This window comes from Macrosteles quadrilineatus, unplaced genomic scaffold, assembly GCF_028750875.1.
Source record: "Macrosteles quadrilineatus isolate MER2022 unplaced genomic scaffold, UCM_ALF_1.0 Scaffold_13__1_contigs__length_4303367, whole genome shotgun sequence".
Classification (NCBI taxonomy): Eukaryota; Metazoa; Arthropoda; class Insecta; order Hemiptera; family Cicadellidae; genus Macrosteles; species Macrosteles quadrilineatus.
This window is the reverse complement of record NW_026542606.1, coordinates 2,938,300-2,960,902: the sequence shown is the minus strand read 5'-3', so window position 1 is coordinate 2,960,902 and position 22,603 is coordinate 2,938,300. Positions and strand designations below refer to the sequence as shown.

Genomic DNA, 22,603 nt, shown 5'->3' with positions numbered 1-22,603 from the left:
TTTTATTTCTTAATTCTTGTCTAATGACGATATTGATTTGTATTTGTGCGAAAATGTTAATTTATTTGTCAAGGGCATGAGCGGCCCTCTAGTCTATGTATGTTACATGAAGCACAACATGAAAAAGAATAAATTAAAGGAAGGTAAAAAACGGATCAGTTGCTGAAGGTCTAAATCTCGGAAGGTCTGTCTAATCAGGCCTTCGACACACATTTTGCAGTTTGTATGTGGTTTGTACTTTATGCTGAGGATCCCATGAATCCTGTACAAAATTAAAAAAAATGTTTCATTCAAACTACAAGATTATTACTTTTCCGAGAACCAGCCTTTATCAGGATTTCCGCTCCCGCGCTAGTTGGCAACATCAACTGTGCTATATGAAAACAATAAATCTTGAGTAAATATACTGTAATGTTGAATTTTGAGGCTGTGGTGTTCCTTCGTAAACACATTCAATTATAATCGAGGAATATGTAAATTTATTGTTATAAGTTAACTTTATTGATATTCGATTTGCTACAGTACCTACTATTAAAACCTATAACATTTTCAATTCATGTGCGTTGTATTTTAAACAAAAGAACCCTGTGTACCACTTATTTATATGAAATTCTCATTGGTTGCAATTTAAATTAAATCAATTTAAATTTTTGGGTTTTTTTTGTTGCAATGGTGTAGCAAAACACAAACACAAAATTTATTGAAATAAAATTAAGTCAATGTTAAGTGAATACTATTAATAAACATATTTGCGACATAAGAACATTTAATTGAAGCCTAAAAAACAGTTCGAAAAAGGCATTCTATTCTTTATACTAGTAAAAATTAAAATGAGGGTATAAAAAATAGTTTTCAAAGATCATGTTGATCAATGTACATTCGTCTAGTCTTGAAAAAATAAGTAATTAAAAGCTTACTCCAAACATAATGAAGTTTATCGGTTGTTAACAAAATGTCATCATCATTTTTCAAACTATGTAAACCTTATAGTTTTCCAACTGTTGCCTTGTTTATTTTTTCTTTTAATGTTTTTTTTTTTTACTTTATGATGTTTCAATTAATGGTACAAATATTCATAGTATATATATTTCTGAACAAGAACATATACCCATGTATATATAACTAATAAAGGTTCCATAAGCATTTTACACGAGAGAACACTGTTCGGCAAGTAGCCGGTCATCGTAACCGGTCATCATGAAGGAGCTTGGACGTCGTGCAACAGCGCTGAGCTATATTGGACGTCGTGCAACAGACAAATATTTATTGGACGTTGTGGCACTTGGACGTCGTGCAACTGGCAGCGACTTTGGACGTCGTGCAACACTCCCGCAAATGTAACTTTTTTACAATTCTATAGTGCGCTGTTTCACGACGTCCAAGTGTCACGACGTCCAAAGCTTGTAGAAAGACTATATTTTTGGTAGTTACTGTACTTTTGGACGTCGTGCAACAACTCAAAAATTATGTTTTGGACGTTGTGGCACTGAATAAATATTATTGGACGTCGTGACACTTGGACGTCGTGCAATGCATCCGGTCCGTGCGACACCCTGGTGGCTTATGGAGCCGCACAAACCAGAGCGAACCACGATACGCGATACCGAGACGAATGCGATACCGTAGCGATAGTATCGCGGTAATCAATCAATTTTTACGTGTTCGTGAAGTGGCAGAGCGACTATTGTAAATAGTTGCAGTCGTAAAACACGTTTTATTCACTGAAATATATAATTATCCATATAATAATGTATCTCCTTCGTAAGTGCATGAAATTTTTTTCATTTTTTGTCACTGAATTATTTTCTATTGCACCACTGGTGCTGAAGTTATCAGCTGTTATTTTTCGACTTTCTGAATACTTAGTCGAACTAACGAACCTCAATCTCTGTTGACCAATAACTAACAAATCGAGTTTTGCTGTGATTTTAATTTATCAGTTTGCATCGTTAATAAAAGTTGTAAATTTGTAAGTTTTTAGTTTAAATATTATTTATCGTGCCTTTACTGAAATGTGACATTCCTTTTAGAAACTTGAGACACTAATATTAGCCGGTTTTTGTAAACTGTTTACCAACAACGAATATTACGGGTTTGATTGTGACTTTTGACTTTATCAATTTGATTCATATTTATTAGTCGTAAATTTGTAAATATTAAGTTTGTTATTATTTCTTGTGCATATACTTACTAAATTTGAGGTTTGGGACATTACGTTTAGCCCGTTTTTTAAACAGTTCCTCATAGCGAACAAACGTTGAAAAGTAATATACATGTTTGAGTAGAAAATGTTTTCTAGAAAAATACAAAGATTTATGAAATTCATGAAATGTTTATTTTAATGATAATTTTCCATGAACAACTCTTACTGTACCTCATTTTATCTCAAAATGTTATTGCCTTTACAAAAATATTATTTACTTTTACACATTTCATAAGAAGATATTTATTTGGGCTTTGTTTGAATTTTACAGCGCAAAATCGAGATATGCCATTTTTTTGTTTTTAGGTAATAACTTTCTAAAACAAAATGGTAATTTGAATCTTTTTACATTTATATTTAGGGAAATTCGTTCCAAACATTTTGTATATCTTCAATTTCACATAGGGAATTTTTTGGATCATGCAAAAGCTTAACTTAAATCAAAATAAAAAAAAAAATTTTCTTTCAAATGTCAGTACAAAACTGTTCTGAATATTTATTCGGTTGCAAATTTTAAATTCTTTATGTTATTACGAACAGTTCAAGTATACGGTTCAATTGTTTTGCTCTGTTGGTTTAGTTCTTATGAATTTTCGAAAATATGTCTGCAAAATCGCCCAAAATGCCTTGCCTCTACAGAGTTTGCCCATTTAATTGTTGTACCAAGTTGCATAAAATGTAATGTGTAGCAGTTAGTTAGATCAGAGTCCTGTGGACAGTGACAGGTTGCGACGCTTCAGTGACTCATCTGCCGTCTGAGCCAAGTTTTGTAAAAGGCTAGTAGTGCAGTAGCCTCCCTTCGGCAGACCGGCGTTTGGGACAAAACATGTTAATTTCGTCCCCCGTTTTGGACGCTGTTTTCCAGCAGATTTTGTTGAAACTTTGTAACAATGTAGTTGAATAGTTATACTACGGCCCTTATACCTCGAAAAATTGAAAATTAAACAAAAAATAGTTTTATTGAACTTTAAAATTAACTGAATTTACGTTACTTTTAAGATTTTTTTGTACTTATACTATTGATTTTTTTTATATATCGTGTATGAGAACCAACATTAATCTGTAAGGAAAAAAAGTTTTAGCAATATATCTTTACGTAATGTTCCACATACCATCAGGAGCGAGGGACGCCCGAGGCATGTTTTCAATGTTTTTCGCAGGGGTGAAGAAGACTCTTAAGGTTACTCAATTTATCATTGAATTATGAATAATACACCTTTTACTTTTTTGCAATTGCTAAGTATTTAAGGCATTATTTTAAAACGTATAACAGTCATAACTTCTGATGACTTTAAAAGATTTGACTCAAAAGATTATGGAAATGCTCAAGATGTACATAACAGATCGATATAACCAGCAACATTTCTTGTAAATATCTTATTGTTTTTCAAAAGCTGATCTTGTTTTTTAGTGTTTTCTAAAATAGCCTTACTCATAGCCGCATTAGGCTGTCCATTATAACGATTATAAATTCAAAAAAAAAAAAATTATTTCTATTTCTTCTCCTTGGTGGTGTTCTATAGCTTTCCTATGTTTCCATAGTTTGGAAATCAGCTCTTTCAATAATTACTAAGAAATGCAGCACAGTGTTAATTCAGTTTTCTTTTTAGTACAAGTTTAAGCTATCAACTTATCCAGGCTCTCTCAATTTTTTCAAATATATTTACACCAACCCAAATTCAAATAGTAAATATTTCATTTCAACCAAGTCAGTAATTGAAGGGCTCCCACGAACAACGTTCCAAGCGCCAAATTTTTCAAAGTGGAGATAATGAGCGAACAACGTGCCATACGCCTTCCTCTAACAGTAGGGATATTTTGTTTTGTCATAACTGCAGTGGTACGCCTGCTACCAATGTTTTAGTGGAGCACGTGTTTCCCAGACTCCAGCTACGCCGCACGAACAACGTCTCATCCGCCACATCATGGCTTCAGGGTCAAGCGTTTTATTGAGTCCCGGCGACCAATATAAGCTAAATGCCGGTAAAAAACGTAAATTAAAACTTGTTGTATGGAAGGATAAGATTCGCAAGAAGTCAAGGGATAGTGGGGAGCCTTACATTTCAAAAAGGAAGAAAGCAGTTCCTGGCAAACTACCACCAAGTGAGGTAAGTGGAACAACGTTTCTATCGCCACCTGATGCTCATGTATGTAGGCCTATAAGAAAGTTTTTTTTTTTAACAATGTTTTTAATCTTATCTTATGTTTTAATGTGCATATCCTGCTAAATACCTAGTTTAAAAAAATATTTTTTTTTAAATGATCGCCTTTTGGCAAAAAAAATACGAAAAAATCAGTTTTTTTACGGACCCATAATAATTTTGGTAATAGGTTCGTATGAGTTTATAGTACATATTTTCTTCCAATAATAACTGTATCAATGTAAATGTAACGATTTTTGTTTTTGTTTCAGGGCAGAGTATGTTCTTGCCAGTTTCAATGCGATCAGCTAACCTACGAAGAGAAAATGCAGCACTTCACTAATTTCCACAAGCTGGACTACAACAACCAGTCGCAATTCCTGGCCAACGCATGCATTAAGGTGGGAGAAGTGAAACGAAGGAGGGTGAGTGAAGATGTCTCTCAAAGACATTGTACACCTGAATATTACATTCATCGTAAAGATAGGCTGTTGCGAGTATGCAGGAAAACTCTTTGCAATGTATTTACGATCACACCGCGCCGAGTGCAATGGCTTTTAGGAAAGATCAAGTTTGATCAACCTCTGACTGATGACCGAGGTACTCACAATAACCGTCCACACAAAATACAAGACGACACAAAAGAATTAGTTAAAGAACACATTAAATCTTTCCCATTGCAGGAGAATCATTATTCCCGTAATGACAGCAAAAAACAATGCTTGGACCCCAACTTATCAGTAAAGAAAATGTGGAAACTTTTCCTCATTAAGCACCCAGATGCTAATGTTTCTTTGCATATGTACCGAAACATATTCAAATCTGATTTCAACCTAAGGTTTGGCCTTCCTAGATCTGACACATGCGCATATTGTGATCGCCTCTTCATTAATCTAGTTGCGGCTTCCAATGAAACTGAAAAGCAAGCAATTGAAAGGGAAAGTCAAATACATCATATGAAAGCAGACCTGGCCTACAAATCTTTAGCCGAAGACACAGCAGTAGCCAAAGCGACCCCCAACATAGTTGCTATTTGCGTAGACCTTGAACAGGTTCTTTTTTGCCCACTTCTCACTCATAATAACATATTTTATCAAAGACAACTGTCATGCTACAATGTAGCAATACACAACCTGGGCCTAAATAAAGCAACAATGTTTTTTTGGGATGAAACCGTAGGAAAAAGAGGTTCCGCAGAAATCACCTCGTGTGTCCTCAAGTATGTTAGCTCTAATTTTAGAAAACTAACAGTAGGTGAGACTCGAACACTAGTAATATGGTCGGATAGATGTGTCGGCCAGAACAACAACTGGCGAATGGTAGCTTTAATGCAACATCTAATACAAAGTGACTACTTTACCACGGTAGAACAAAAGTTCCTAACAACAGGGCACAGCTTCCTCCCCTGTGACAGGGATTTCGCTTTGATTGAAAAAGCAAAGAAAGGGGCAAAGGTTTATATTCCTTTTCATTGGGTTAGTGTTATTGCTAACGCAAAAGACTCAAATCCATTTGAAGTTCAAGTTATGGACACAGATGACTTCAAAAACTCTGACCTCGTTTTGAATTCCTTGGCCACAGGAAAATTTGGTATTACGCAACATGTGTGGTATCAGATATCCAAAGATGATCCAGCTACTCTTCGTGCAAGACCTACACACAATGTTCTGCGGCCATGGACTACACACTGCTTGGCAAAAAGAGTTAGGAACTCCAGGGATGGCAGAGTCTACCCGCCAGTAAAGGTTGCAGAGTTTCCAAACTTGTACCCAGGTCGACTAGGGATCAAGGCTGCAAAGAAGACTGATTTGCTGGATATGATGAAATACATACCACAAGAGTTCAGAGAATTTTATGAAAATATCACAGTGGCATAGATGGAGAAAAATGGAAACATTTTTATATATGTTAATTTAAAGATCCGTTGTTTCTTGTGTATTTATCAGTTTTGATTTTGATATTGTTTTCCTTTTCTACTAATAAAATGTACTTGTATTTCATACGTGTTTTGTTTTTACCTTAGAGCCTATAAAATATATAGAGCCTATAAAGTATAAGTTTTTGTTGTTTTCACAAAGGCCAATTTAAATACAGAGGAATTTAAATAATATATGTTCATATAATACTTTAAAAAATAATCGCTAAATTAGTAGTTCTATAAAATACCTGAACACAAAATAAGAATATAGTACCTAGGTTTTCTCTATTAACATGTTCAAGATTTTAAATGGTATTTTTTTACTATGATGTCAACATAGTCTCTTGGTTGTTGTGGAACACTGATTAACATAATATTTAGAATTTTTAAAGTTTTAAGTTTTGACACAGCACAAACTTAATGAACACTCTTAAGGTCTAACGCACGCAAAGCTAGCAATAGTGACTGCTGCTCTGATTAAAAGTCCAGTACAGAACAGGTATGTATGTGTGGAGATCAGGAAGATTATGGGCATGATGGTGGCTAATGGTGAAGCAGTGATGAATAGTGGAGCAATGTAGAGGGGTTGTGGGGGGTTGGAGAGGTAAATGACCTTAATCTGAGCCGGGTGAGAGCGTGACTATGACGTCACGTTGTCTGCCACTGTCCGTATAAAGTCATCGCAGTGATGCCGCCTTAGTTTCAAAGCATTGACCTTTATAAATAAAATTGTTAATATTTTGATGATATCAAAACATCGCATTAACAAAAACTATATTGGAATTAACCACATTGTGTTTTAAGAATGCTTATATATGACATTATTCTGGGGACTATTAAAAGAAATTCAAATTTATTAAGCTAAATAATGATTTATTAAAACGTCAACCCCTTTAGGGAGTTACTTAATACATAAACAAACAATTTTCACCTCGAAAAATAAAAAAATATATAACTATTTAGGAAACAACGTTTCAAGCGCCTGTCGCTTGAAACGTTGTTTCCACAAAAAAAGTTATAAAATTGTTATAAAACAACAATATGAAATAAAAACTTAAGTTGTTCATTATATTTAGACGTTTTAGACTCATACCAAAAATTTCAGGCAAAAAAAAACCAAAAAGTATGTATTCTAAAAAAGTTTTGCATAAAACACTTTGTGGCGTGATTACTCAAAACAAGTAGCTCGGCGCTTGGAACGTTGTTCGTGGGAGCCCTTCAATTGTTTGTAGCAAACTGTTAAATTAGCAAACTTATTGACTGTTTACAATTTATATTCTTCTTCTCACTTTTAATTTCTAACAACAGCTGGAGTTTCATAACAATGTTTGTTTCCCATGTTAATCTTATGGAGAAATACAAAACTTTAAAGGACCCCAGGGCCTCACTCTCTAATTGATTCCCTAAAAAGAAAGTTTCCTGCACAACATCACGTTATGCTCTTTCCAATGACACCAAAAACATGTCAATCGGCTTTGTGGTTTCGGAGGAGTAATTGTCACAAAAAACTAGCTTGCATATTAGTTTTGTTTAAGGAAAAGGCTCTAGGCCAGGACTTTAAATTGTAGAAAAAGGAGGATAGCAGCTAGCTTACCTTGAAAGTGTGGGTAGGCCATAGAACAAGTAGAAAAAACACTGTGCACACAATATTTCGTCCCCTAAGGGACTTTGTCAAGTTAGTTGACAACAGCCATGACAGCAGCCATTTTGTAATTTATAAACTCTTTTCTCTACACTTGGCAAAGTCCCTTAGGGGACAAAACATTGTGTGCACAGTGTTTTTTCTTCTTGTTCTATGGCCTACCCACACTTTCAAGGTAAGCAAGCTGCTATCCTTCTTTTTCTACAATTGCTTGCGTATTAAATAAGTATAGATATGAGTGTCGTTTCTATGTAGCTTCTATTTTAGTTTCTATGTAGTTATTTGAATAGTTATAAACACATTTGTTACAAAGGTAGTACTTCTTAATAACACAATTAACATAGAATTGCATCTAAAAACTAATAAATAAAGAAACATATAATTTTAAAATATCACATACCATAACACGACGATTTTATTCTGTCACATTCAGATTTTACAACAAATTGAGCATTCAAATAACATAGCAAATGTTAATAATGGTTTGCCTTCCCTTTCTCCTGTCTACATTATTTATAATGAATATTTGCTAGCAGGTACTTTTAATCAGTTAGTTTTCAGAATTGTTCAATATGATTAGTTCTCCAAGGTTGGTAAAAACAAGCATTCATAATGTACCGTAATGATAACACATGAACAAGATACATGATCAGAGAGATTTTTCTCAAGTTACTTAAACAATCTCTCTCAAATTATCAACAGACATGGAGATACTGAGAGCAAGACCAGTATTCTTGCTCAGTTTGAGAGGTGATTGTTCATCTTGCATTCTCGCCCTTGAACCTCGCTCCAGTTTGTCAAAGTAAATGTCAAGAGCGTGGAGAGTGTAACTCGCCGGTGACCAAGTGGAGCGTGTTCGAACCTGATACATACAAACACAATGTTAATCAGTACCTATCCGTCAATAAATTGTACAGTAGACTCCTTCTTAACCGACCTCGCATTAACCGATAATCAGATTATCCACCCTCGCTTGTAAAACATTACATTTTGTTTTGAGAGCTGTTCGGCATACCTAACGTCCAATTTTAATGAAATTCTGTATGAGTACTAATACTTATCCATAGTATATCTCCTTGGATATAGGGCTACTATTTAATTCCTTTGAAATTTTTGAGCGGAGCGAGCGAAGCGAGCGAAGCTTTTATACGTCGACTCTTATGCATTTCGTAATACGCAAACTCCTCCTAGACGGCTGAATCAATCGTTTTCAAATTTTGCATGGTGATAAAGACCATATCGGTGAGTGCCAACATCTATATGGCATTAAAAAAGTCCCTCAGGAATCCGCCCCACTGGGTCTCAAAGTTTCAATGTAATCCTTATGGAAGCAGTATTTGACACATAAACAAAGACATATGATCAGCTGTTGACTTTTGAATGCAGTAGATAAAGAAATAGCTGATAGCATTATTTCACAGATATTGGAACAGAAATGGTATGGATCATTAATATACTCAAATGACGACACTATTTTGAGGTCCGTGACGTAGGAAGTGATGAAGGATGTGCAGTGTGGGGGGGGGGGGAGCAGTCTGGAGTGTGGACACTGTTTTTGACGATTAGATTTAGGTATCTGCATTCCTAAAATTCTATGGGAAGGGAGGAAAACGGGTCCGCGACGTGGGAAGTGGTGAAGGAAGTAGTCAAGGCGAGCAGTCAGGAGTGTGGGAACTGTTTATGACGATTAGATTAAGGTATCTGCAATCCTAAAATGCTATTGGAAGGGAAGGAAACAGGTCCCCGACGTAGAAGGTGGTGAAGGAAGAGGAGTAAAGACAAGCTGTTTGGGGAATGGGATCTGTTTATGACCATTAGATTATGATATTTGCAATCCTATGATGCTATGGGAAGGGAGAGAAACAGGTCCGTGACGTAGGAAGTGGTGAAGGAAGTAGTAAAGGCAAGCAGGACTGTGGGAACTGTTTGTGACGATTAGATTAAGGTATCTGCAATTCTAAAATGCTATGGGAAGGGAGGAAAACAGGTCCGCGATGTAGGAAGTGGTGAAGGAAGTAGCCAAGGCGAGCTGCCCGGAATGTGGAAACTGTTTATGACGATTAGAATAATGTATCTACAATCTTAAAATGCTATGGGAAGGGAGGGAAACAGGTCCGTGACGTAGGAAGTGGTGAAGGAAGTAGTCAAGGCGAGCTGTCCGGAGTGTGGGAACTGTTTATGACGATTAGATCAAGGTATCTGCAATCCTAAAATGATATGGAAAGGGAGGAAAACAGGTTCGTGACGTAAGAAGGGGTGAAGGAAGTAGCAAAGGCGAGTTGTTCGGAGTGTGGGATCTGTTTATGACCAATAGATTAAGGTATTTGCAATCCAATAATGCTAAGGGAAGGGAGGGAAACAGGTCTGTGACGTAGGAAGTGGTGAAGGAAGTAGTAAAGGAGAGCAGTCCGGAGAGTGGGAACTTTTTATGACGATTAGTTTAAGATATCTGCAATCCTAAAATGCTATGGGAAGGGAGGGAAACAGGTCCGTGACGTAGGAAATAGTGAAGGAAGTAGTAAATGCGAGCAGTCCGGAGTTTGGGAACTGTTTATGACGATTAGATTAAGGGATCTGCAAGCCTAAAATGCTATGGGAAAGAAGGAAAACAGGTCCGAGACGTAGGAAGTGGTGAAGGAAGTAGTCAAGGCGAGCAGTCAGGAGTGTGGGAACTAAACACCTCGACATAGAAAATTGTAAAAGAATTAGTAAAGGCTAGCAGTGTGGAGTTAGGGGAATGTTTGTGGAAATTAAATTAACGTATTTAAAATACTAAAATGCTATGGAAAGTGATGAAAACAAGTCCACGATGTAGGAAGTGGCTTAGGAAATAGTAAAGTCGCAGGGTTGCCACCAGCCATGAAAACCTTGAAAAGCTTGAATTATGCATGAATTCTTGTGACCATGAAAAAAGGCATGGATTATGCATGGATTTCTCAAATGGACCATGAATTTTCAAAATCAGGAACAATTATTCATCCAGTACTATTAAGTTTTGCAAATAAAAAATATTTCATATTTAAAAACAGTTCATAGAAACGAACACTGTGGGGAGATGATTATCTAACATGTTCCACGATCAGAAACAATTGCTTTTTTCATTCCAAGTCATTCAAAGATGCTGATGTCAGCTGAGACTTCCCAAGAACTGTATATGGCTCGAAAAATCATTAGTAGGCCTAACCCCGCGTATGAAAAAGGGGTATGGGGACTTAAATCACAAAAACAGTTTTTGACCATGCACAGAATTGAAACGGGGTGCGCAATAAAACCGAATTTCCGACTGACGCCTGATTTTTTTGGCTTTTTGGATAAAACCATCACATCTTAGTACGTTGTAGAGTTAGATAAACCAGAATGCACATTTTATGACAATAATGTAGGGGAATAAAACTGGATGAAACAGGACTTTTTTGGCTGGGTGAGTGGGATTTTTGTTTTATTCCGATGGAAAGACTGAATTAGACGTAGGCCTAGACTTAATATATTTTACAATTCTTTTCCAATATCTCGTAGAATATAGCTGGACCAGTTTTGTTTTCAACTTTGTTTTGAATGTTTATAAATCACTCTAAAAAAGTTGTATATTAAGTATGAAAGGTTATTCAAAAGTAACACACAAAGAAACTGCCCCTTTAACGTCAGTTTTTGAAATCAGCAAAACTCAATTGTGTTGAAATTGTATAAGCGCATCGACCATGAATTTTTTGTAAACTACCAATGAAAACCATGAATTCTGCATGAATTTTATCATCCCACTATGGTGGCAACCCTGTATGAGCATAGTGTGAGAACCGTCTGTGACAGTTAGATTAATGTATCTTTAATCCTAAAATGCTTTGAGAAGGAAAGGAAACAGGCCCACGACGTAGGAAGTGGTGAAGGAAGTAGTAAAGGCTGGCAATGCAGAGTGGGGGAACCGTTTGGGCAGTAAGATAAATGTATTTAATACTTAAATGCCATGAGAAGGGAAGGAAACAGGCCCTACGATGTAGGAAGTGGTGAAGGAAGTAGTAAGGCTTGCAGTGCAGAGTGTGGGAACTGTCTTTGGCAATTACATTAATGTATCTGCAATCCAAAAATGCTATGAGAAGAGAGGGAATCATGTCCACGACGTAGGGGGTGGTGAAGCAATTAGTAAAGGTGAGCAGTTTTGAGTGTGGGAATGGATTAATGTATCTGCAAAGCTAAAATGCTATGGGAAGAGACTGTAGACTGTAGGTTAAAATGATTACGAAGCATGAATCGATACATGCAATCGTTTACAATATAAATTTACAACTGAGTTGACAACAGCCCATTTTTATTCCATAGAGGCTAAAAACGATTTTTACTCCCTAAAGAGTAAAAATGCTACTTTAGACCAGCAACGCATGTATTAAAAACGACTGTTTTCACTGCAGTATGACAAAAACAATATAATATGAACCCTTGATGACTCCGCTCAATTTTGTGGATGCCTCTGCGAACGCCACCTAGTTATTTTTAATAATGATTTACCTATAAAATAACAGATAGTGGTAAAAAAACAGCTTGTATGATTTTGATTAAAATTTGGTATAGTACTTTTAACTTTGAACCAAGTGGTTTGAAGTCCACATGCTGTAAATAAAAATGTATTGCAATTTTTATGATTTTCACACTAAAAACCCCTTAGTTATTCCCACATATACCAACCACTATACCCACTATTACTACCCATTATAATAGTACAATAGACCCCCTTTAAGCCGACCATAATGGGACCGGACCAAGGTCGGTTAAAACGGGCAATCACTAAGAACTTTTAAAAATGAAGTGCTATTAATTTGGAATTATATAATCACTGTTCTGAAGCCGTGCATGCATTATTTACCACATAAACTACACTAATCTCCTTTTTTTCTTAAGTATTGACAATATAAAAATCATAAATAAACCCAAACACAGTAAAGCCAAATACAATAATTTATTTACCTATTTTGCTTGAAGGTCTTGTAGTTTGTAGGTTGAACTGGGTTCAAACAACATATTAAAGTCAAATACTTTCAGTGGAATAAATTACTGTATAGTCGTAGGCATGAGACAATAACATTTTTATTTTAATATCTTTAGTTGGTACTTTCCAAATCCATCGTAATACAGTACAGAACTTATTGTCGGAATTAAAGATACAAGCAACTATTTGGTTACGAGACAGGATGTTTATTTATAACCTGAGCCGAGCGTAAGAGCAGAAATGTCGAGATTCCCAAAAAGCGGAGGTTAAACCGAACTTCCCTCAAAACAGGGTCGGTTAAAACAAACTTTAATTTTTTATGAGTGAGCAGGGCCGATAATCTGATTATTGGTTAATGCGAGGTCGGTTAAGAGAGGGTCTACTGTACTCTGTAGGTAAACTCAATTCAAGTAAAACTCATTACAGTACCGTATGATATATAAATTGTACCTAGGGCCGAAAACCATTTTTGGTCCATTGTAGGAACGCTGTTTTTCAATTTTCACCACACTACTACTATTCACAATCAATGTTGCCACCCTGGACCTGTGAAAATTCCCCATCTGACTAAGAAAAAATCCCCATTTTATCCCCAGCTAAAGCAAAAATCCTCCAATAATCCGCCAAGTCATAAAAATCTATAGAAAGTCCCCAATTTTCCTCCATCCATCCTAATAATCCTACAAAAATCCCATTTAACTACTAAATATCCCAAATTTATACCTTATATCTATATGCCATAGTGTGTGGGTAAAAATTCACTCTCCGTGAATATATTACACTATGACATACATACATTATTTATTCACTCCATATTAAATGTGCTGACGAGGAAAAATCCCCACTTTATCCCCAGGACCCCCAGCTAAAGCAAAAATCCTCCAACTATCCGCCAAGCCATAAAAATCTATAGAAAATCCCCAACTCCTCCTCCATCCAAACCGTCAAACTCTACAAAAATCCCCTTTTAACTACCGGCGGTAACATGGTACCAATGATTATAATTATTATTTTAACGTACATACATTTATTCCCAGACAGCACGTGAGCTTGGACTAAACTTGGTTTTTACATATTTCTGAATTGGTATGACAAACTTGGAGTTTGGAACCCACTACAAATTGAAAACGGCTTTGGTTAAGTGAACTTGTGTGAATGAGCCAAAACTAAACTTGTTTTATTTACATATATAACCTGGTTGGCCAAGTCTACAATTTAAACACCTAACCAGACCCACGACAAGCTTGTTCATGTGAGTCTAACCCAGATAGCAATTTTTTCCTGATTCAGTATTAAATCAAGGTTAAACTTTCAAAGATGCAAGCCTGAATTAATCTTAAAATATCAAGCCATCAAGCCTAATTCAGGGCTAATTCAAGGGTCCTACTGAACACTTGTGAAACCTGAATCAACCCTGAAAATTTTAGGTTGATTCAAGGTAAACGTTTCTGGCAGTAATGCATAATCAAGGCTGAATTGAGGTTGAATTAAGGTATAAGTATGTTTAAATTAAGGTAAAATCATGGTCAATTCAGGACTCATAACCTGAAAATTTAAGGTTAATTCAAGGTAAAGATTTTTGGCTGAAATCAAAATATATTGTTGAATTCGGGTTAAATAAAAGCATAATCATGATCAACTCAGTACATACATTAACAAGTGATTGACTGACAAGGAATTTTACTTGACTTACGGCATTCTTACGGTCTTAAAGTAGTCCAATATTTTAATGTCCTAGTGGATAGCCTAGCTGTTTTGTCTTTGTGAACTCAAGAACTTTAATGATGCCTACTAAGCGCGGGGACAGCTATCTATTAGGACATCAAAATATTGGTTGCTTTATGGCAGTAAGTTAAGCCTTAAAATATTAAACGCAAGGTACATTACCTTAAGCTTTAATCTACGCAGAAAACTTTTGGTGGATACATAATTTGACCTTATAATCTATATTATAATACAGTTACCACTCACTCACTCATTGATCACTATTCCTCAAAAACTACCATGCATATGTACTCAGAACTTGGTGGCATGGAGGTTTCACTTAACCTCCATAATAGGTTTCACTTAATATGTACAAGAAGTAGCTTTGAGAGATTCCATCAGGGCTCTGGCTCACAGGCTTTAAAATTACAATGTTAACATATTTTTCTTTTGACAGAACTTTCGTTTAATTGTATTAGCTACCAAACCGCTGTTAGGAAAATTCTAAGCAAAACCAATGCAAAACAACTGTTTGTAGCAAAGAAAATTTTTCAATTCTGTTGTGAAGCCCAAGGGGAGGGGCAGCTAGAAACCTATAAATGATGCTATAACACTTTATTTAAATGTTGTATAGGATAACTGAGTTAGGTTAAAAATAATAAGCCTATTCTGCCAAGCTTGTGAGTGAAGGGTGAGAGCATTTAATTTTTAATAAGGCCTCATCAAATTACACCAGACCCTGCTTTAGAAAAGACATCTCAGTGATCAACAAAAAGTTTAAAAGTTCAAAACAGTTCTTCAAACATAGCCAAAATATCACTATTTGTGGGGGTATAAATAAAATGTAGCAAGTGACATTGGTTATAGTAAATTTATTTTATGAAAATATAAAGTATAAAACAAACTTGAAAATTAGAACATGAGTTAAATTAAGTGACATTTTACTTATACATTATTTACTGTCGCATAGCCTCAGCCTGATGTTCCTATTCTGTGCACCAATAACTCCTCTTTTCCTGCAACAAAAAAAAATCATAAAGTATCGACTAAGGGAGTATGTTTTATCTAATTTTTTCTGTACATGTAATCTGCTTGAGTTAAAAATTTCAGCATGGTTTTCCAGTTCACTAAGTAATTTTTTACTTGAATTGTTTTGACTGTGATTAAAGCTGAAACTGTGAGCAAACATTTATTAATATAGTTATTTGTGTGACAAAACGGCACGGAGACGGCTGGACACTAAATCAAGTAAATAGGGGGCCCGGGATCGCTGAGCCCAGGGGCCCATGATGGCTCTCTCCGGCCCTGATTATCATTGACATTATCAATAGTCTAAAAAATTGGGGAGCGAGCAGGTCTAGTGGTTAGAGCGCGGTCATTCCGGTTCCTGGGGTCCAGGGTTCAAATCCCGCCAAATCACCAATGGATTTTAACTAAGTGATAATGCCGTAACCCCTAGGTCTAGCCTGAAGTAATGTGAAAAACAATCCCGGGCTCCAGCCTAGCGTACGGGGACAAAAAGTCTAAAAAATTGTTGAAACACACAGCGAAATGTAGGTACATGTCAGCTACAGAGCTGCAAATTGTGTCATTCTGTTCACAAATGATACCAGCAAGTGGCGAGGAGCCTTGCTGCAGCGTACTTAAGCGAATTATGGATTTATACGCAGAAACTGGCTCTTACTTGAAAAACCACCCTTGTATGTTCCTTATACTAATAAACCAAATTAACAAACCCGAGACTTGTTATTAGAATTCTAAAACCTGTTGTTGCAACAGTTTAAACGAGTAGGTAGTTTTATCGAATTGGCCAGGGTAGAGTACTCGTCTGTCCTACAGTTATTCTAAAAGTTAGGCAAAATTTGCAATAACATTTTAACAAAGGCGAGGATGATATTGCTCTCCTCCTGGGCGTCTGCAGGATCTTTTGAGCGCTTCTAGAGCTCTGAACCTTAGATTAAATTAAAATAATTAATCAGTCAAAACCGTGAATCCTTCTCAGCACCCCGGGGAAGAAATTTGAGCGTGGCTGGTACTAGGGGTAGGCTGCTCAGTAAATACAATCTTATTCGCCCCTCATAATTTACGTCACATGCTTTTTACACTTTGGATCTTAGAAAAAATGTAAGTTAATGGGATATTTTAAGTAGGCTACCTATTGAGTTTTTCCATGCACGAAAACACTAAGAATGCTCTAGTTTTTAACCTTGGTGAACCCGTCATCGGCCACTGATGCCATGTCTTGTCATCACGGCCTGTGTCGAACTATCGAGGTTCTACTGTAACAACAAAAGTAAACCTTATGAAATAAACAGTTCTATAACTAATATGCTCTACAAACCTTTTAGGTACTGGCCCTAAATTTGGCTTGTCACAGCCATGCATGGATGCAGTTTTTTTTTACTTTCAATTCAGTGGCTTCAGCCAACAGTCTCTTGGCTACAACTGAAACAGTTTAAGTGAAACGCCTCATAATAGATAACAATAACAAAAGAATTTGTTATGCAAATCTATATAAAGCTCAAATACCACTGACTCATTCATTCACTCACTCATCACGAAATCTCAGAAAACCATAAGACCTAGGAACCTGAATCTTGGCAGGCATCATCCTTTTGGGTAGTAGACGATCACTAAGAAAGGATTTTACCCTCCGACCTCTGGGCTCCGCCCCAGTGGCTCTGGAGTTTCCCATGTTAACCTTATGAGAAATGGAATTAATGAATCTTAACAGCTGTTTCAATTAAACAAGTTGGTTCTGTTCTATGATGTTTAATAGCATTAAAGTTACAAGGATTACCAACAGGGTGCAGCACTATTATTTCTTTAACATTTATGACAACAGCTAATTTGCAACCAAAAGGTGAGTGAGCGTAGCGAACGAACTTCAACCTGGAGGCGAGTTAGCGTAGCGAACGAGCTAACCTGAAGGCAAGTGAGCGCAGCGAACGAGCTCTAACATAAAGGTGAGTGAGCGTAGCGAACGAGCTCCAATCTAAAGGTGAGTGAGCGTAGCGAACAAACTTCAACCAGGACGTGATTGAGCCATGCGAACGAGATCATCTTGAAAATTAAGAAGTTAAACGGGGCAAAGCCCGCGGGTTACAGCTAGTATTGGAAGAAAAATACAAAACAATCAGCTTTTAGAGAGAATATGCCATGTATTTGTATTTAACAAACTAGCTTTGACAATCTCACTTCTGTAGTAAAGTACAGAATAGACATAATTGGTCAGTGTGTGTTTTCAGGGGTGTACAGTGGGATTTACCAAATGAATCAAGTACAAAAAATTTAGTTTAGACTCGTTCAATGGTCTTGCCTCTCTGTTCAACCTGAAATTCTGGCTAAATTAAGCAAGATGGAAAAAGAAGTAAACCATAAGTCTGGCATTAATTTTTTTTTTAACAACTTTCTTCCAAGTGAATTTTTGTTTGACCAACAAACGAAAGTTTTAGTAAGTTTAACCTACTAACTTTCTTACTCTAAGGTTTTAATAATATTAAGTTATGATTTAGGCTATTAATATTTTTTGTTTTAAATTACAAATCATCAATAAAATTTAAAAACTATAGGCCTACAAATGGTAAGGTTTATTTAAAGCAGAAAATTTCAGAATTTTTCCAAAATTGTTAATACCGGTACCGTAAGTTAAATTGCAGCACACAGACCAAGTTATTCATAATAATGTCTAAATTACAGTTCTAAATTCTGCAAATTTCGATGCAAAGCAAGATGGCAACTCATCTTGTAACGTTTGTTCAAACGGCAAGCCACTTGTTTTAAATCTGTGTTCGCTGAAGCTAATTAGTTAATTTGAAAAATAACACAGCAGCCTAGGTAACCTTGTTACAATAACTTTACAACTTACAGCATGGGCAATATACATCTTTAGTAACTTAAATAGGCACAAGTTACCAGGATATGATTTAAAGTTAACAGCTACATAAAACCAAAATGGCAGGTCTCCAGTCAAGTGACATTTTGTAGAAGGTTGTTTTAAATTAGTTCATTACGGTAGCCTACCTTTAGGCCTACTTAGTTTAATCAATGGGTATGGCGTACAAAACTTAAAATCTTTGAGAGATGCTAATCTTAACCCATCTAAACGTTTGCCGAAAAACCCTAGCATCAGGACATAGGACTAGGATAAGCCCTTAGACCTAGGCTACAGTACCAAGTCTATAACTTAAGACATAGGCCTAAGCTAAATTAAAATATTTTTCTATAGGCCTGGGTCTATTTATCCAATCCATCGAAAATCATTTCTTCATTCTTAAATGAAACTTCATAACTTCGGCCTATGATAACTTAAGACAATCTACGCTGATAAAAAACTGCATCATTAAGTTACATATTGGCTTGTGTGTTCATAATATTGTAACCCACCGGATTTGGCAAAAATAAGTAACTAGGTCTTGAACAATTCCAGATACAATATTCCAACGGATCACAATACTTTCTAGGCCAACTATAAAACAATTCACCAGTCATGAGGCCTAGGGCAAGCACAGGCCTAGAATTATTCTGGATCCTAGTCCAAATTTGGCAGTTTATTGTTGTAAGATAATTTTCAGAGCATTTGTAACTTGAGGTTCTAATGTCAGTATGATTAGCATTCTAACACACATATCTTATCATAAGAATGGAAAAAATATTATGAATACAATGAAAAGATTAGCTGACTCACCTTTATGTTTCGTTGGCTCACAAGCACTTTTGTTGCAGTTAGTCTTCTAAAATCGAACACTATGGAATTAACTATGAACAAAGAAATTGAAAATTGACAAAAACTAACTTCAATATGAATACTTTATGTCTAAAAACTCTGATATAGTAATAACGCGAGAAACAAACGTCGCAAAAAGACAAACTGACAAGACACACAAAGACAAAGAGGTTAGGATTGTTTAGGGGTGGATCCTGGCGTCTGGCTGGCGTCGCTTGGTCGAACTGCATCATGGGAATTCGCGCTGTTGTTTTGTTGACTCTGTTTCAGGGCGGAATCTATGAACTCAAAAAGGGCAGTATTTTGTTGTCCTTGAATCCAGCCACAATGTTCCTAATATTTGCAACCTTGAATTGTGAATGCAAATTGTAGGGAAAAGTTTACCTTGAATCAAGGGTCCTTGCTATCTGGGAAAGTGAGCAGTGCCATATGACAAAAGAATTTTCCCTCCACCCCTACCCACCACACGCTTCTAAAACCGGTTTCTTTGTGCTGAACCACCATTTTTGTTGGATTTAGACTTCCTCACTCTCAGTTGTCAGTTCTCACTTATCTTGTTTTGGTGTTGTGAGTTGCTCGTTTCGTTACTAGTTGTGAGTTTTGTTTGTGGTTTTGATACCAAGACGAAGCAAAGAAGAATTAAGGGATTCTTACCTAGCTGTAAAGGTAAGATTTACACTCCATTGATAAAAAATATACTTGTGTTGGTTAGTCTATGATGATATAAGTAAGCTAAGTTAAGCAAACAATTAATTTCATTGCATCAAGAACCCCAGAATTTTGTTTATAGCCTAAACCTTTTGCACTTTAACCTTTGTCATACTCAGCGCTTCACTGAAACGACAACTTCTACTGCTGAACTCTACAGAACAGTGCCAAAATTTGTGTTTAACCTTAACCATTATAGTCAATGCCTTAACCCAGTCTACAGATAAAAAACAGGCCAAACCATTAGTTTATGTTGTTTGTATTCAGTAGCCTTGTTTAGTAGTTCATAGTTCATAGTTCATAGTTCACTTCATCTTCTCCACGGTCATCAAGATCGGGGAATCGTCAGAATTTTCTTTCTTCATGCTGTAGGCCTGCTGTGAGCATTTTTTTTAGGGCCTATTTAGGAAGTTATGGTCATTGTAAAATTCATTTAGGTTGAAATATGGTTTGTTTTGAAGATATTTTTTTAGTGATTTAATAAAACTTTTAGTGTCAGTTATTGATTTTAGATTGTGTGGTAGAAGATTAAAAAGCCTAGTTCCCATGAAATGTGGGGTTGAGCTAGTTTTTTGGAGCCTATGTTGTTCTAGGTTTAGGTTTGTTTTGTTTCTCAGATTATATTTGTGGCATTCGTGTCTAAGAGTGTTTGGTTTGTTTTTTATAAACTTTATTGCTTCAAGGATATAGGTGGAGGTGATGGTGAGGATTTGGTTTTTTGGGAAAAAGTGGTCTTGGTAGTGTGCTTCTTCTATAATTCCCAAAGCCTTTTGTTGCAGTATTACAATTTTCTTTAATGATGTCTGATCTGTGGATCCCCAGGCTATTATTCCAAAATTTATGTGAGCTGCAAAAAGTGCGTGATATGCTGTTATTGTTATCGATTTGTTTGTAATTTTTCGTATTCTTCTCAGTGCAAAAAGGGCTGATGACAGTTTTTTATGCAAGTTGTCTATATGCTTGTGCCAGTTTAGGTTCTTATCAATTGTAATTCCTAGGAATTTTGCATTGTCGGTTATGTTTTGCTGCGTGAGGTTTTCTTCTTCTTGCTGTCTGTTTGTAGTTGTGAATTTTATGTGTATAGTTTTCTTCTTATTTATAGTTAGGTTCAAGTTGTCACAGATTTCTGTTGATAGTTTTAGGGTTTCTTCAATTTTTTGGGGCGTTTCTTCTGATTTAGTTGTCGGAGTTATGATTGTGGTGTCATCAGCGAACATTATGCATGTATAATCTGGGGGTAAGTTGTCTGGAAAACTGTTTATATAGGCAAGAAAAAGTAGAGGCCCAAGTATGGAGCCTTGTGGCACGCCGTATATGGTCTTTTGTAGTTCTGATCTAGTTTTAATTTGGTAGTTATTTTTGTAGTGTTCTATTTCAACGGTTTGGCTTCTGTTATCAAGGTAGTTTTGTATCCATTTTATGGCATTTCCAGTGATGTTCATGTCTTCTAGTTTTGCGATGAGAAGCTTCCGATCTAGGCTGTCAAAAGCCTTTTGTAGGTCCAGGAAAGTTGCTGTGGCTTGCTTCTTGTCTTCCCATAAGTTAGTGATTGTTTCGCATAGTTGGGCTAGGGCTGTATTTATCGACTTTCCCTGTCTGAATCCGTGTTGGTTTGGAGATATTAATTTTGTGCTTTCGAGAAAATGTATCAGTTGCATATTTATTGTTTTTTCCAGATATTTTGAGAAGGTTGGTAGTAGCGATATTGGTCTGTAGTTTTCTATGAGCTGTGTTTCTCCTTTTTTGAATTTAGGATACACTATGGATATCTTCATTAGTTCTGGGACAGTGGATTGCTCAATTGAGGCGTTTATGATGTGTAAAAGGGGTTCTAGAAGTTCATTTTGACAGAATTTGATTATTTTATTTGAAATGTTGTCTATTCCTGATGAGTTCTTGGCTGGGAAACTGTTAAAAATCCAAATCAACTCACTTTTTGTTATTTTAGTGAAGTGCTCCAGTTTAGCTTTTGTTTGGTGTAAGCCTGTTTGTGGGTCCGGTCGGTTAGGCTTGCAATTTGTATCTTCATTTTTACTTAGGCCTGGTGGATTTGTAGGTGCTCCTATTTTTATGAAATAGTTGTTGAAATGTTGGCTTAGATTGTTTGGGTCTGTCTCGATAATGTCGGCTATTTTCAACGTAATATTCTGGTTTGAAATTTTAGGCGCTTTCCTTTCTTTATTTATTACCCTCCAAATCTCTTTATTTTTATTTTTGGATTGTTTTATATGTTCTATTGTATGTAGTGCCTTTTGGTCTCTTACATGTTTGTCGTAGATAGCCTTTAGTCTTGTAAATGTTTGTTTATCTTCTAGTGAGTCTGTGAGTAGGAATTTGCTGTGTGCGGCTGCAGCTGCATTTTTCAACTGTATGGTTTTGTTGTCCCAAAATGGGTTCTTAGGTTTAATGTTATAGGTCTTATATGTTCTAGGCATTGTCGAGTCCATTTCTTTTATTATAATTTCCAGGAAGTTTTTGTATTTTTCATCAACGGTTTCCGCTTGGTAAACATTTTCCCAATTTTGGTCACTTAGATTTCTCTTTAGTTTGATGAGGTTGTTGTCCGTCGTAGGTTGTATTATT

The 22,603-nt window shown here is 36.1% G+C and overlaps 1 long non-coding RNA gene across 1 annotated transcript; it reads right to left on the bottom strand.

Annotated features, from left to right (window-relative positions):
- Nucleotides 1-15,549: 15,549 nt before the first annotated feature.
- On the bottom strand, nucleotides 15,550-19,711 carry LOC129004924 (uncharacterized). The gene is made up of 3 exons (XR_008491781.1): nucleotides 19,274-19,711; nucleotides 16,742-16,865; nucleotides 15,550-15,602 (listed from the first exon to the last, which is right to left on the bottom strand). It is a non-coding gene; the product is annotated as an uncharacterized LOC129004924 (long non-coding RNA).
- Nucleotides 19,712-22,603: the final 2,892 nt, after the last annotated feature.